Source organism: Macaca nemestrina, chromosome 5 (assembly GCF_043159975.1).
Source record: "Macaca nemestrina isolate mMacNem1 chromosome 5, mMacNem.hap1, whole genome shotgun sequence".
Taxonomy (NCBI): domain Eukaryota; kingdom Metazoa; phylum Chordata; class Mammalia; order Primates; family Cercopithecidae; genus Macaca; species Macaca nemestrina.
In genome coordinates this window covers 125,513,141-125,525,977 of record NC_092129.1, presented here as the reverse complement: position 1 = coordinate 125,525,977, position 12,837 = coordinate 125,513,141, and the positions used below count along the sequence as shown (strand labels likewise).

The 12,837-nt window shown below is 40.5% G+C and overlaps 1 long non-coding RNA gene across 1 annotated transcript; it reads right to left on the bottom strand.

Moving 5' to 3' along the window:
- Positions 1–4,637: 4,637 nt before the first annotated feature.
- LOC105479526 (uncharacterized) lies at positions 4,638–7,442 on the bottom strand. Its single transcript, XR_985957.2, has 3 exons — positions 7,400–7,442; positions 6,544–6,765; positions 4,638–5,819 (listed from the first exon to the last, which is right to left on the bottom strand). It is a non-coding gene; the product is annotated as an uncharacterized lncRNA (long non-coding RNA).
- Positions 7,443–12,837: the final 5,395 nt, after the last annotated feature.

The window sequence follows — 12,837 nt, the reverse complement described above, 5'->3', positions numbered from 1 at the left end:
AGACACTACTAGACTTTTTTAAGCCCTTAAGTATAGGAATGGCATAATTTATATTCATTTCATTGATAGCACCAAGCACTTTTTAAAAAGAGAATTAATGAATTATGTCTCCTCTAGTGTGAGTCTTTATCTGTTACACAGTGCAGTGTGAAATGCCCTAAGGGGGCTCAAATGCGAGCAAACAAATTTTTAAAAGCAATTTAGACACACACACACACACACACATTAGATGTACAAGCATAGAAAAATCTTGGAAGGATAAATACTGTCTTGCTTTATCCATCAGCATACTGATTACGGTTGTGATGAGGTAAGTACCTGCACCTTTTGCAATGTAAAATTGTGTAGCAAAACAGCAAAAATAAAATATTATTTGGGGGAAAAAGACAATTAACTTGTTTTTGGCCAAAGTTGATAGAAATAATAATACTTGTATTTCCTGAGGCCCTACCATATGTCAGGCATATGCTACCTCATTTACCCCTCACCATTACCCTGCAGGGCTATATTATGTATTATCTTCATTTTGCAATTGGCAATAGTTATTGTATTTCTTCCATTATAAGATCAAATTTAAATCGTTGAAATTTGTATGAATGTTATCATTTACGGTGTCTTAGACTTGATAAAATAACTCAAGTCACATTATTATATAGAATTAGATATAATATTCTAACTTAAGATTTAATTGGCCCTAAATTCTGTGCTTTTTCTCCATTGGATTGCATTATTTTTTCTAACAAAAGCAGACTTTTGTTTCTTCTCCAAGTTTTCTTTCTCTCTTTCTCTTACACACACACACACACACACACACACACGTTCTTACATCTTAGTCCAAACTAAAAATATCCTGCTCATCAGATGCTCTGCCTTATTTTCAAGGCTTATGCTTATTTTGAGTGTAGCCATGGTGAATTTCATCTGTCTAACTGGTGTGCTAGTCTAGTCTCCTACCTACTGCTAAATTACCCAATTAACCTATTTTGTTCAATTCCATTTTAGCCATAACCCTTTAGTTTCAGTTGCCTTGACATTGCGGGGCCGGGGGGGACTTAATCTTTCTTATCTATTTGGTTAATTGGCCGGATTAATTCTGACAGATATAACATAGGTATTTTTGTTTTTCTTGGGCCAACTAGTCACCCTGGGCCAGTGCTTCTCAATCTGGGCACACAAGAAACAACTGGTGTACCTTCTTGAAGCAAGAGTTCTCCTTGAAGATTTACTTGAAGAGAAAGTGAAAGCAGGACACTGAAAAATGTAGATGAAAATCTTTGAAAGAAGTATTTTTTATCTTAAAAGAAAAAAGAAAGTACTATGGAACAGAATAAAATATCTGTAGGCATTTTTTTTTTTTTTTTTTTTGAGACGGAATCTTGCTCTTGTCGCCCAGGCTGGAGGGCAATGGCGCAATTTCGGCTCACCGCAACCTCCACCTCCTGGGTTCAAGCGATTCTCCTGCCTCAGGCTCCTGAATAGCTGGGATTACAGGCACCCACCACCACACCCGGCTAATTTTGTATTTTTAGTAGAGACAGGGTTTCTCCATGTTGGTCAGGCTGGTCTCGAACTCCCGACCTCAGGTGATCCACCCGCCTCGGCCTCCCAAAGTACTGGGATTACAGGCATGAGCCATTACACCTGGACTGTAGGCATTTTTAAGGCACAACTTTAATGGAATTTTGAACTGGTGGTAAACTACTCATGGCAACCTGTGGTTGAAACCATAGGCTTTGGGGCAAGACTGAAACCTAGCTCCTCCCTTTTCTAACTGTGTGCCCTGGGGCAAGTTGCTTAACCTTTTTGTGTCTCAGTTTCTCATCTGTAAAATGGGAATAATATCATCTGCCTCATAGAGTTATCATGAGAATTAAATGACAAGTATATGTTAAATGTTGGAACAGTGGGTGATTCATAGTGAATGCTCCCTAATGTTAGCTATTTTCATTTTCATTTATATTTCTAGATATCCCAAGGGTTATTATTTTGTCCTCCTCTTTTGTTAAGTTGTCTCAGAGCACAAGTTTGAGCAGCCCTGCCTTAGTCCTTCCCCAGGATTCTCTCCAGTATGCTGCATTTGATTCTCATCTGCTGGTCTTTTGTAATGTTTCAGGAATGTACTGTTTTCCTTTTTCTCCTCTCTCTCTCTCTCTCTCTCTTTTTTTTTTTTCCCCCAGCACCATTAAAAACAAAGAGTAGCTGTTTTAGGAATTTGGGAAGTGAAGAAACAAGACATTCGACTGTGAGTTCCACCCATGTTTAAAATGAAATAACATAACAATTGGGAGTAGAGTGCTACCATTAAGATTTTGGAGATAGAGACGTGAAGATTTTCAGTCTCAACTCCTTTAGAACCATGGCTTGAACCCGTAAAATATGAGGGCTGCCCATAAAACTTTCTCTTGTAAGATGTGGGATATGTGCAGTCTTGTCTAGTTATGCCTCATCTGGGAATGGATTTTCTGACGCAAATGAGGTTTAAAAAAAAAGGCATAGTGTCTCTTTATTTGGTTAACACCATTTCTGCACTTTGTTTTTCCTTGTCAGCTTTAAAAGGAAGAGAACAAAAGCCAAGCACCCTGCCAAAACTTGGCAGTAGAGTTTCAGTAAGTGAAAATTCTCCACCTACAGTAATGTTTGAAGTGGTTGCACAGTGAGGGCCCCCCAGCCCCCAACTCAACCCACTCACCCCTCCACTGCAGGCCATTCTTGACCTGTTAGGACACCATCTTATGCAAAGTTAAGAAAGCCCAAGAGCCTAGAACCCACAGAAAAAGGCCAGAGTAAGACTAAGGGTATCTATCCCCTGTTCTTTTTTCCCTCTTCCATCTGATATTATCTTTGGCTCAATAGTCCTAGAACTCAGAGGGCTGATACTCCAATTTACCATATAGTTGCTAGACTCAACTCTACCATCTCCTCCACTCCCAGACCTTAGACTCTTGGAGGGCAGAGAGCAGGATAGGAGCAGCCTCAAGGATGGGAAAGCAATGGAGACTGACCTATGTTTTGCTATTTCCCTTTGCCAGCAATATCTTCTAGTTACAGGATTTTTGCACCTAGAAATAAAATATAATATAAATATTGACCATAACTTATAGTAATTCAGTGCTTCTAAGTTGCCATGTACCATGGTAAACACATGGCTATATTATAGCAACATCATAAAGCAGACATGATTATTTCTATATCGAGGATAAATCTGAGGTTTAGAAGAAAGGTTGGGAAAATTGTTGAAGGTCACAAGTAGGTCACAAGCCAGAAGTACATGGCACTGGAACAGACCTTACTATTGAGTCTGAGCCTATTGTATTGACTTGCTATCAATGCATAACAAACCACATCACACAAGACCAGTAGGATCTATGAGTCATCTTGGGGTTGGCTGATTTAAGCTGGGCTAGGCTAGGTGGCTGGGGTAGCTCTGCTCTATATGCCTCTCATCTTCCTCCTGGGACCAGTAGGTTACCCTGGACATGTGTAAGAAGAAAATTGGAAATATGCAAGGTCTCTCAAGGCCTAGGCTTGGAACTGGTGCACTAATTTCTGCCTCATCCTGTTGGTCAAGGCAAGTTACAAGGCTGAGCCTAATGTCAACGAGCAAAGAGACACACCTCATTTTTTTTTAAGAGATAAGGATCTGACTGTTGACTAGGTTGTACTCAAATGCCTGAGCTCAAGGGATCATCCTGCATTGCTGGGACTACAAGTGTGCACCACTGTGCCCAACTGAGATATACTTCACCTTTGTGGAATGTTGTAGATGCTGAGGTGCACTTCCTGGTCCCTTTCCAGAACCAAGGCACTTACTTTATCAGTTGCTAGGAATATTGCTTGCTGATGATGGCTCACCAAGTCCACTGACTCCCATCCTCTCACCTCCACCCTCACCCTGGAGTCCCCATCCCACTGCCCACCAGGAATTGTCCTCAGCTGAAGGGCACTGCTTTGCCCAAGGGTGCCCCCATGGTCAAGCCATATCCAAAGACTAGTCAGATATGAGTATGAGGTCTGACCCCTTACCTCAATTCAAGACATCTCTGAAGGGCTAGCCTAGCATCAGAGCTTCCCATAGGATTGGGTGAGGCCTGGGTTGCAACTAAATTAGTCCCATTTTTCTCTGCCTCAATCTTGCTTCCCTCATTCCCTTAAAATGGCTGTTTCCAAGAGCATTCCTCAATAACTACTCCATGAAATCTAGCCTTCAACATGAGAGGGACTCCAAAGTCAATGGTGAAGGGCACAGATACAGTATAGGAAAGAATCAGAACCAATAATGCAATCTATCACATCTTTGTGTTTAACAAGTAGATTAAACTGCATCCCAGCTCCAAAAAACAAAAGCATATAGTGGAGCAGACAGAATCTCTGTCTGAAATGTCTTAATATATATCTAAACCATTGATATTGGACCTTGAAATATATTTGAGTTGGAAAAGGCATGTGGTCCTGAAGAGTTGTGGGCAAATGGAAACTTTGTAAATTGAATTAAATTCCAAATGCATAGTGGGGGTTTGGTATTCTAAAGTGAAAAATGTGGTGAATTATTTTATGAATAACCGTTTTAATAACATACTGATTTTTCTATGATGGGTTTTACATATCAGCAATTTATTTCATTTTTATGAACCCATTCCATTTTTAAAATAATTCTCTGTGTATGAAATTATAGCATGATGTCATACATTTGTTTTTTGGTCTCCAATCCTTAGTGGATTTCCTTTGCATAAATTTTAAGTTTACATGAACCTGAAAGGATTCCAGGGACTCTGAGTAAAGCCATGGGTGCCTGGTTGTTAGAAATGGGCACAATGGATGTAAGTAACAGGGCAGATAAACATCCCAGGAGAAGAAATCTTGGCCAGGTAGTGTTCCTTTGTCCAGTAAAAAAAAAGCAGGAAGAGAGAAAATAGATAATTTATTGTACTTAAGGGTAGGGACTCACAGAATACCTATAGCAGAAGGACAAGTCAGCAGGAAAATCAAGAATTCTAATAGAATATTGCTGATATGATTGTTCATGATTTCCAGGGATATGAAGGGCAAGCCAGGCTAAAAAGTAGACCAGAACACTGGTGGTTGAGGGACTGGTGGCCCCAGTGAGAGGAGGGAATAGGCACACAGCATTCAATGGAAGTTTTTCCATATTTATGATATGCAAGTCATGTTTATATTCATTCCCCTCATGCTTTTCTGGGAAGGTTGAGGCTCTCCCATGTGAGAGTTTCCTCTATCAGTCAGGATTCTAAATATTCTTGATATTTTAAAGAAGATATTTAATACCAGGAGATGACAAAGGTAAGAAGCCTAAAGTGGGAGAGTAAGGTATCCTTGAGATTATCAAGAGCAGAAAGCTACTACCACTGCCTAAAGCTTAAGGGACAAAAGGAGCCAGGCCACCAGGGAGAAGCTGGAACCACAGAAACTCTTGGAGCAAGAGCTGGGTCCATAGAAGAGATGGCTGCTGCCAGAGACAATACTTGAAGCTGAGAGAAGTGGGGAGAAATACCCAGCTTCTTCCTTTCTGCTCTCTCTTCAGGGCCATCCAATGGCTGAACTGACCCGGAAACCAGAGGGCAAAGGAACAAGGAAAAAGTAATTCTCTGTGATACGAACAGGGTAGAGTGGGGACAGAGAATAAATCTAAGAGCAAAAGAGGACAAGCCTAGCACATGGCCTCAACTTCTCTGCTCTCCATGGCAATGTCCTCCTCCTCTTCTATTTCCAGGAGTCTCTGATTCCTGCCACCTATTGCCCCAGGCTCCCTTGATAGCTGGTTTCCAGGTGGGGGCGCAGCCAATGGTGGTGGCAGCAGGAGACTGGGAGATGAAAGGAAAGGTTGTGTTATTTTTCCCCACTCCCTCTCTGCTTTGGAGTCAACTCTCTGGCAGGCTCCCTCCACCATTATAGATTCTGCTGGTGGCCTGTCTTCTGTGGCTGTAGGTCTCACCAGCTCTCACTAGGTCTCTCTAGGAGTGGTTTCCTTCTGTTGCTGGTCTCTGGGTGTCTCAACATCCCTTGCTAATTCCCTTAATCCTGCCCCCAGCTATGTCAGTAGTATCTTTGTTAAAGTCCCTTCATTTGAATAATTTGGCTAGAGTTCTGTTTTCTGCCAGGACCCTGGCTAGTACCCTGACCTACTATGTTCTTTTCCAAGCTCCTTGCAAGTGTCAAATTTTCCCTACTGTTGCCCAGATCAACAGTGTGGTATAGTAGAAAGAGTACTGGCTTTACTGGCAGACAGACATGGTTTTATTTCCGATTCAGTCACTTACAGAGTTACTGGCTGGGAAAGTTATTTAACCTCCCGAGCTTCAGTTTTCTTGCTGGTAAAGTGGAAAGGGGATAATGATGAATTTCAGTTGGATATATTAGAAATCTGTGCCTGACCCATGTGTTCCGGGCCTCATCTGCCAGTTATCTTTTTTTCACATACCAATATTTATGGCATAAATCCCCTTCCTACTTGACTGAAAGAAATGAACCCCCTTCAAAGTATTTCCAGTTATTTCTAGAAGTTTCCGAAGAAGTTCCCCTGCTCACTAGTCTTTCTTTTGCAGTTGCCATGGTCTTCTGCCTTGTTATTTTGCTTCTGCCCCAGCTCCCACATGTCCAGCTTCTGCTTGCAGGGCCACTTGCTGAGGCTTTGCCAAGGCTGAAACTTTTCCAGGGTCACTGTCCATCATGAGAACATAGCCCATGCCAAGGGTGTTGCCTCTTAGTGTTCCCAAAGAGTCTTGTCCTTGGGAAGCCTCCATTTGGCCTCTGTGGTGCAGAGAGGAGAATGTCCCTCCCTGGCTCAGCCCCAAATATGCTAGGCTCGTGCCTAGAGCCTCTGAGAGTCTCTTTGACTATTTCCTCAGCTGATTTCACATGTAAACAAAACAACTCATAGAGGTTCTGGAAACTGCTTCCACCATCTTTCTAGAAGGAGGTCAGAAAGGGAATAGATGCTTTGCCCTCTGCTTCACCCTTTTCCCCTCTTCCCTTCACAGCTCTCCCAGCCCCTAAACCAATCTTCCTCTTCTATTTACTAAACTAAACATTTTATACATATCAACCACTGTGGGATAGAAGGGGGAGGGTCAAGGAGGGAGGTGAGGTCTAGATGATTTCTGTATATAAGCCAGAGTCCAATCCATTTATATATGAATGACTCCTAGTGCAATACCTGGCACATGGTGGATTCTCAACAGATGATGAGAATCATCACGTAAATAGGAAACCACATTTCCTGCCATTTAGATGGTATAAGTTCTTCAAAGTTCAATTTATATGTCATCTCTTACCAGAAACCTGGCCCTAATCCCAGTAGGATGAGATTACTCTTTGCCTCTGTATTCGCTTCTTAGGGCTATGGTTATAATATACCAAGAACAATGAAAATTTATTCTCTCACAGTTCTGGAGGCTGGAAGTTTGAAATCAAGACATTGGTAGAGCTATCCTCTCTCTGAAGGCTGTAGGGAGAGTCCTTCCTTGCCCCTTCCCAGCTTCTGGTGGCTCTCGGCAATCCTTGGTGTTCCCTGGCTTACAGCTGTTTCACTCCAATCTCTGCCTCTGTTGTTGCACAGTCATCTTCTCCCTGTGTGTCTTTGTTTCCACGTGGCATTCTCTTCTCTTATGAGGCCATCAGTCATAGTGGATTAAGGCCCACTCTAGTAACCTCATTTAACTTGATTATATCTGCAAAGGCCCTATTTCCAAATAAGGTCACATTCTGGGGTCCTGAGAGTTGGGATTTCAACATACCTTCTTGGGGGGTGCAATTCCACCCATAACACCCTGCAATAAGATTCTAAAATTGAATAGCAACAATCTTATTTCTCTTTTGACATCTATCACATCTATCTCCCCCTATAACACTGAACAGCCCAAGGACAGAATCTATTTCTGATTCACTTTTGTGTCCCTGACAATACCTACATGTCCCATAATAGGTTTGATAGGTACTAAGTGACTGGGCTGAGGCTTACACCCTCCCCTCCTGACTCACGACTAATCTTTTAGACTAGAGAATGCTGCCACCAGCCTGGTACATGCATTTGTGAGTTCCTTTATTTTTTGGAAACACTATATATCAGGAAGATGGGTTTGGCTAACTGAAATAGCTGATTATAGCTTGCCTTGGGTGGTTAAATATTTATGTCTTTTGAGAGTGAACAATGGGCTTCATTCTACCAGGGAAATAATCTTGCTTGTCCCCATTTATTGGCTCTTTTTTCCTCTTTTACATTTTCAGCATCCTAATGATGTCCTTAGTGATAGTTGCTATGGAAGTATTTTAGTGTTTTCTGCAGTGTTGGGTGGTGCAGTACCTGAAGCCTTCTTTAGTGTGTATTTATAATGACACCAAGCCATGAATTTCATTTTTGTGATAGCTTTCTTGCTTAATAACCGGTTGTCATCAGGGGAGTGATGTGCATTTATTTTGGCCTCCTGATTTATCACGCTGATTTTTCTTCTCCTTTTCATTGTTCCTGGAGTGCTCATCATCACTTTAAATACTCAACCCATTATTTCACAGAATATAACGACAGAGTCAGCCCCATCATTTTACCATGTATAAACTGGTAAACAGTTGCAGCTTCTGTGATGAGGGGTGATTTAGGCTTGTAAAAGTCAAACACTTTTTTTTTTTTTGTCTCACTCTGTCGCCAGGCTGGAGTGCAGTGGCGTGATCTTGGCTCACTGCACCCTCTGCCTCCCAGGTTCAAGCGATTCTCCTGCCTCAGCCTCCCAAGTAGCTGGGACTACAGGTGTGCCCCACCACATCCAGTTAATTTTTGTATTTTTTAGTAGAGATGGGGTTTCACCATGTTGGCCAGGATGGTTCCAATCTCTTGACCTTGTGATCCGCCCACCTCGGCCTCCCAAAGTGCTGGGATTAAAGGTGTCAAAAACTTTTGAGGATGTACAGTTTGGAGACTGAGACTCAGTAATGGGTGGAGGAGAGAAAACTGGGATATCTAGAGAATTGGATTGTGGTGTCTTCGGTAAAATAGTAATAGTAATACATGTTCTACCTACTTGATAGGATTGTTATGAGAGTCATGTGATTAATGTATGTGAAAGCAATTTGTAAGCTGTACAGTGCTATAAAATGTTTATGAATGTTATCATTAGTAACAATTAGACTGTTAATAGTCCTGATTGCTTTTGACCTGGATGTCCATGGGGAAGCAGCTTAATCTCTCGTGAAGACATCACTTGACCTTTTTACTGAACCATGTGGGCAAATGCTCAGGCCATTATGCAGCATTTTCAAGGCCATCAGGTTGTCTGCGTCAGCCTCTTTCATTCGACTCTTACGTTTTATTTGGGGAGGAGAAGGGACAGTATGACTTTAATTATTAAGCTGAAGAAGTGGAGAAATATTGATTTCTTGAATATCTTTTTCAGTCAGCTCTTTAATATAAAGTCTCTCTGGTGCATCTGTTGCTAGCTTGCCATGTTGATATGTGCCATTTTAATTTTGTTCCTCCAAAGGTTTGGGTTATTTTTCCATACACTTTCGTTTACGGTAGACGCTCAACCACTTACTGGAACACACTTAGGCATGTAGACTTTGACAATTCTAGGGAACAGTTCTGAATGCATTTAGTGATTTCATTTATGTGTTTTAGTTTAAGTACTCTATCAATTTATCCTAGAGATAGCCCAGAAATTGATGTCACTGCAATTAAACAGAATTTTTTTTTATAAAGAATTCCATGCCTGACAACTCTAGAAATATTTATTATGCAGCTTCTCTTAAAGGATTTTCAATTTGCTCATTTGGAGCAAATTTTGTGTGTTAAATGCAGTTGGTTCCTAGACACTGACTCATTTCCCAAATCTGAGTACACTTTTTTCCTCAATTGACTTTCCTCTGCCAGTATGTCATCCAACTATTCTTTAATGTACTGTCAAAATACGGTCACCTCATCATTAGCAGGAAATGGGCTTCTTGCCCACTCTTGTGAAAGTAGAATAAAGTCAGACAATTTGATTTTTAAACTATAAGAAAAGGAGAATGAAAAAACAGCAAAACCTAACTAATTTCCAAGCTCAGGGCTGTTTATAAAGAGCCTGAACAAATAAGACACCCAGAAACAAAAGGAAAACTGCAATTTGCTTCGCTTTGTGTAGAATACAGAAGAATTTCCATTTTACTCTAAATATAAAGTAGCTGCAACGTGAGTCAACATAAATAAAACAAAGAAACCAAGTCTTTATGGAAGACGACAGAAGTTTCATGTGGGCAGCTTCATGTGTTTAAGCATCTCAACGTGAAAACTTGGCCATTTGCTCAAGATTGTTTCTCTGTATTTAGATTTTGGGTGCAAATATCATCTCTGTCTCTAGGAAACAAACCCAGACGGCCTACAGAATCAAGAATGAAGAACTCATTTTACTGAAATGTTAATGTCAACTCTAAAAATACCAGAGTTTTCAATTTTACCTAATCAAATAATCAGCTCGACAATTTTTTTGCAACCACAGTTGCTTATATGGCTGACCAAAGTGACGATTTGTTTAAGACCAAGTTTGAGGTTAGTAAAACATATAATATATAGTGCAGATTTCATTTAACCATGTGGATAATTCAGCAAAGTATGTTCTTCATGAATTGCTATGAAAAAGAGTAATTTGCTGCATTTGAATTATCTGATTACCTGTCCTGATCTTCTACTTCACTTTGAGTGTATATGTAGACTTTATTAGAATAACATTTTGTAGCATAAAAATAGTCTATATTGCCACAGCTTCTCTCTACTTACTAGTTCAAAGTTTTCTCTTTAATTTTTGATCAGTGCCAATTTAGAACCAATCTCTTTTAGCTCAATTTCCTCATTTGTGGAGTGGGTATCTTAACATCCAAAATAATATAAAGTTACGATGATTAGTGGGATGGTGAAAAACACTTCACACAGAATCTGGCATATAGTGAATGCTCAATGAATTTTAACTATTTTGACTTCTACTGTTAAAGATGTGACCTGGGAAGTCATTAAAACTTTTGTAGCTTAGTTCTTTACATATGAAAGACAAATGTCTTGATATAAGTCTAAAAATGTTCTTAAAATGCATACAGTGCCTCCACATGCAAAGTGAAGCACAGAATTTAAGTAATTGCCTTCATTAATTAATCAATGCATTGCTTTACCTAAGAGGTTGATACATGTTTTAGAGCAAAGCTTGAGGCACAAAGTTTCACTTTGCTTGGATATTACTTTTATTGCCATTTTGCCATTTTTTTGGTATTCATTATTTACTGTGGTGGGGCAAGAATTTGGGTGCAAGTAGTTCACTTGAGAGGTGATCCCAGGAGGCATGATCAGGGAGTGGGCAAGTAAGACTGGCAAAAGAGGACACCATTAAAGGATACATTGAGAAGCAGGTTACTGTCCTGGGCAAGTGAGCTCAATCCCAGTGGCATCTCTTTGAGAGACTGCATAAAACCTTTGAGCAACCTCATCCATTTAGTCCAGCACTATACTAATATTATCACTTTCTACGAGCAATACTGCATGAAAAAATTTGGGGAGCATTGCTATAAAGAATGGTCGAGAGTGCTGAAGAGAAGCCAGGAAAATAAAAAGCAGAATAAATAAGAATGGTTGACATGCATGGCATGGTGTCTCACACCCGTAATCCCAGCACTTTGGGAGTTGGAGGTGGGAGGATCACTCGAGGTCAGGAGTTAAAGACCAGCCTGGGCAACATTGCGAGACCCCGTCTCTACAAAAATTTTAAAATTAGCTAAGCATGGTGGCACATGCCAGTCTTGAACACCCGGCCTCAAATGACCCTCCCACCTTGGCCTCCCAAAGTGCTGGGATTGCAAGGGTGAGCCACCGTCCTGGCCTGGTTACATTTAACTATGTTGCACAGAAGATCATGGATTCATTCAAAATGAAATCATTGTTGCTGGGTTCTTGTAAAAGTAAGGTTATTGAGCCATGGGCGTTGAGCATATGGGAGCAGAAACAATCCTTTTAATCTACTCAGCATTTTGTGGGCTTTAAAGGAATAATGGCTGTTGTTTCTGGCTTTGCAGTTCAAGTGAGATGGATTTAGAAGAGCTCCAAGCACATTCCTAAAGTATTGGGTGGTTGGAAGGGTCTATGAGTTACGTAGTTGTTACTTCAGTCTCCAGCGGAAGGGAGGGGACATGTCTTCCTGGTCACATTCCTCCTTGGTCGCAAGAAACCACGTTTTGTTCCCAAGAAACCACGTTTTGTTCCCTTCAAGTCAGAAATGTAGCCAGAATGCCCACTAGGTGGTGCTCCAATTACTTTACTGTATAACATTTTGTAACCTGTAGTATATAAGAATATTACATGTTAGAGCCAAAAACACAGAAAATATTCTATAACTTGAGCTTCAAGATGTAAAGACTTCATATATTGAGAGGACTAATGTGGCTTTTAAAATATCACATGATGTCAAAATACGCATAAAAGGTGAAAAAAAATGCTACCTCAGAGCCAAGGTTAACATTCTTGGTAGAAAAATAGATTACATTCAATATTTTTTTAAATTGCGCTTTAAAAAGAACTCTGATGCACTAGGTTCTGAGGCAACACAAGGATTTATATAATATATATATAATATATATAAATATGGCAATTCCCCCCCAACATTTATTTATTTATTTATTTATTTATTTATTTATTTATTTATTTTGAGACAGAGTCTTCCTCTGTTGCCCAGGCTGGAGTGCAGTGGCGTGATCTCAGCTCACTGCAATCTCCACCTCCTGGGTTCAAGTGATTCCCCTGCCTCAGCCTCCCGAATAGCTGGGACTACAGGCCTGTGCTGCAACACCCGGCTAATTTTTTTTTTGTATTTT